The sequence below is a fragment of the Lactuca virosa genome, chromosome 3 (genome assembly GCF_052849685.1).
Source record: "Lactuca virosa cultivar CGN04683 chromosome 3, Lactuca_virosa_CGN04683_v6, whole genome shotgun sequence".
Classification (NCBI taxonomy): Eukaryota; Viridiplantae; Streptophyta; class Magnoliopsida; order Asterales; family Asteraceae; genus Lactuca; species Lactuca virosa.
In genome coordinates, this window is record NC_136428.1 from 320289638 (window position 1) to 320293953 (window position 4316).

The following is a 4316-nucleotide window of genomic DNA, read 5'->3' on the forward strand; positions in this document are numbered from 1 at the left end:
GAATTGAGGAAAGTGGGCTGAGGTGTATGTTTGTGGAATAAGATGGGATTTTTGATGGAATTTTGTGGGATTTTTGAATATTTTTCTTGATTTTAAGTGGGTTTGTTAAGAGGCTGCTACTTTTCTGTTGGGTCGGATCCTGGCGGATGGGTACAAGAGGCCTCATTACTCATTTTTGTGCTTGCTTCTGCTGAACCTTACTCACCATTCCACTAAATGGGGCAATGTGCCACGGCTTTTTCTGCTAAATAGCGGTGTCTTCCACTACCGCTTCCCGGCTTGCTCAGTACACTACTACCTCCATCATCTATCTATATGTACCCAAAAACCCTATATACCGACGGAGATGCACCCTACCTATTGATTTTAACCATACCGACACCGCTCCTCTCTAATTATCAAACGACGGCTTACGTTAGAAACATACCTGTTGTTCGACATTGATGCTCTGCTAACCCCATACCACCACCACTACAAAAGGATGGATAAACAAGATTCCTATTTTTCTCCATTTTTCTAAGATTACCAGCGAATTTATTCCTGATTATGAGGCTTCATCGAATACTGCTTCTCCTCTTTCTCGAACCAAAAAGCTCCATTTGGCATTCAATTTTTCTGATTCTTTTATTTCTCTTCGTAAATCATGTATAGGTTTGTGGTATAATTTTCGTTTATATTTCTCGAATTTAGATTATTCACTAGCAAATGGTTGTGGCGATTTTATGAAACCGGAAGTGATTTTGATAGCTTTTTATGTGAATTTCTGATTTCTAGTTTTTTCTTGAAAAAACATTAGCCAGACTCTTCAATCGGTGTCTTCTGTTTGGCGCTTCTCAGTCTCCTTCCTCTCTGTTGTTTCTCTTTCTTTACCAGGTATACATCATCCTCCGTCTTTATGTCATTCGTTTCTTATTGCTTTACGATTATTGTCAGTTACAATTGTTGGTTTCTTTTTAGTACTCATTGATGAAATTTCTATTTAGCTTTTATTCAGAGAGAGAAGAGAAATTGGAAATTACAATTGTTGGTTTCTTTGTGACAACAAGATTCGTTGAATGCGTATATCGTTGGGATAAGCAGGTTTGTATGATTTTACACCATCTAAATACAGCTACTTGTTACACAAATTTTGCCTACCCCAATTTGAACACAAAATTATACATGGAAATTTCTTGACAAGAAATTAAATTTAGCTTGTTGGTAGGTATCGCTTTTTTGAGATTTTATGGATGTATTTGGGATGTTTGGAAAGTGTCGTCCTTGTCGAGATATATTACAACTTGAGGTTCGTTAAAATGGTTAATGGCAGTTGGAGTTTATCTGAATTGTTTATGAATTCCCATGTTCCTATGTTTTCCATTTGTGCCCTTATTCAGTTAGGGAGCAAAGCCAGCCTATATATCTACTCTGGATTTTGTTTCAAAGTTAGCTCTTACCTTGTTTTATTATTATTATTTTTATGTCAGTTACTAATACATAGATTCATAGATTAATTGGTACAAGTTCAAGTTTAAAGGCTGCTACTTTCTTTTTATTGAACTTCTTTTCTTTCCTTTTCATATCTTATCATGAATGAATTCTCCCGTTAATCTCTGTTTGGAAATTGAATACTTTGCATTGTGGATGGATACATGTTCTCCTAACCTAACAACTTACTTTCACATGATTCATAATGTTTGCAAGTAAGGTTGCATGTATAAAGGGACTTTCTTGTGATATAAATGTGAAATGGGGATTTTGTCTTCTGGGAGGAGAGGGTGATAATGTTTATGCTTCAAAGGCTCAAATATATACAAAGTACAAGATTTATGTGAGACACTTGGAATAAATATACCCCTCTGCATAAGTGGTACTTTTTTTTTTTTTTTTTTTTTTTTTTGCTAAATGGATTATTTTGTCCCTTTTATTTGTTTTCCTCACATGACTGTTGAATAAATTTCAGTGTAAATTTAATTTTGTGTTTTTGGGAGATGTTTTTGTTTATTACAGAGGGCCATTAATATCGCATTTCAACAACATATAGCTTAGGGCCTTGTCCTTCATTTGAAGGTATGTAATCTGCTACCTCCTCTTTTACTTGGTGAAGTCTTACTGGTTTTCATTTGTTAGCATGTCTAACAATATATGTTTAGTTATAATAGTATTATACCGATTAAATTCATTTACCTTATGTTAATATGCAGTTCATTGATAAAAAATGGAAGATTTTATATTGAAGGACTTTAGATGCTCTATATAAACGAATTTTAACTGGAAAGTATCTATAGATACTTTATAAGATGCGGTTCAAATTTTATCGGCCTATTTTACTTCATTCTCTGTTGTTTTGTAGTTTGTTCAAATTAATTGTTCTTTGCTACATATTATCCCAACATATCTAGACCAACAAGTACCGGATAAGGTTTGATACTTGTAGACGAGTCAATTTTCATCTCATTTTGAATTTGGAATTGGAGTTACTGTTTTTAAAAGGCTAAACATTGAATATATCTATTTCCTTCTAAGCCAAATTACAAAAATCATCCATTTGGTAGTTGGAGTTGTTGTTTAATCAGCATATTTTACTTCCTTTTCTGTTGTTTAAAGGGCTAAGCGTTAGATATCTCTATTTCCTTCTCTACCTTGTGATGCAACATCTAATTATAGTTTATGTTGGGGTTTTTCTATTTGCAGCATTCAATCAGCTGAAATGACAAGATACTCTTATAAACAAAGGTAATAAGAAGGTGAATTCAAGTTGTAAGTAATCTTAAAAAACATTAACTTCAAATTGTTTTTATCAGCTATTGTTTCCGACAAAATAAAAAATTGACTAATTTATTTAGCTTATCTGCATAAAATATTAAGGGGCGAGGGTAAATTACCACAAAATACCCTTGTGTGTAGAGATTCAGGGAAAGATGTTGAGATTTTCACCAATCCAGATGTGCATGGTGCCCGGGTGTATAATACAATGGAAGAATTGTAGCGGTGGCATGCCAAAAGTAACCCTAAAAGCATTCATGGAAATGAAAAGTATGTAGGTTGTATCATAGAAGCTATTGGTCATTTCAATTTCGGGACATATATATATATATATATATATATATATATATATATATATATATATATATATATATATATCAATACATATCATCTAGAGATGTAAGAGATCTTTCAAATGCAAAGTTGGTCCATTTTGACCCTGTATATGAAGTAGTCAAATTTAACTTGATTTTAGAGAGGTGCGGACGGACAGATGTTGAAAATCTTGATGTCTATCTGAACAGCCTCAAAAATATGTGTATTACATTCGTAAATACAAAACATTATAAGAATATTCATCAATTTTCACATGTAGATAGGCAAAGGGTTAGTGTCTTAATAAATTAAATCGTTTTTTTTTGTTACTGCAGATATTAAGTGCTTAATTCTTTCTTTATGCATATAATTACATATTTAATATAATTTTAATCTCTTCATGATTGCATTGATAAACTAAAAAGACTGTTGTGGAGTCAAAAAGGAAAACAATATCGAGTTTGGGTTGATAAATGCTTTATCCAATTCACATGAATTGATTCAATAAAACTTTATATTCAAAATGACAAAGTAACTACTCTTGCAAGTTGATTGGTTTAGAATAGAAGATAACCCTACATTAACAAAGATACTTCATTTATGAGGTTTAGCTAACTTATTTTAACGTACTTTTCTTTTACCAACAATAGCAACATATTTTCATTTGATTACCAAAACAGCAGTGAAGTTCATTTCATTATCTTATTGAAATAGTAGTGAAGTTCATTTCTTGGGCCGTGCTTAGCACGGACCTTTTAATTTCACTAGTATATATATATATATATATATATATATATATATATATATATATATATATATATTACATAACAATATTAAGATTTTTCATATTGTGACAACCTAAATATGTTTATATGCACATTTAGTGGGATTTAGCCTTTTTAGTTAACGTGTTTGTAAGATTTATACAGAAAATCATACTAGATATGTTTTAGTCTAAACGATTAATTTGACTCTAGCTTCACCCCCAGGTTCTTTAAGTTCGAACAATTTCTCTTAAAATGCACGATTTCACCACATTCATAAAACGTTTCCTGCACCGGTGCTTGTTCCCGCACCCCGTACCCTGGTTCGCTACTGTAGCCGCTGCTTTTCTACAAAAGTTGGTAGTCTCCTCTTTTTTGCGCCTGTTGCATATAAAGCATTCAGCCTTGTTATGGCACTTACAGTGGTCACATAGTGGGTTCTTTCCTAAATATTGGTTTTGTAAAGTGGTTGACGTATTATAATTCTTCTTG

General features: G+C 32.5%; 1 long non-coding RNA gene across 1 annotated transcript; it reads left to right on the plus strand.

The window, feature by feature from the left end:
• Positions 1-201: 201 nt before the first annotated feature.
• Positions 202-3335, plus strand: LOC145167365 (uncharacterized). The gene is made up of 5 exons (XR_013741097.1): positions 202-873; positions 984-1849; positions 1990-2049; positions 2674-2715; positions 2887-3335. It is a non-coding gene; the product is annotated as an uncharacterized LOC145167365 (long non-coding RNA).
• Positions 3336-4316: the final 981 nt, after the last annotated feature.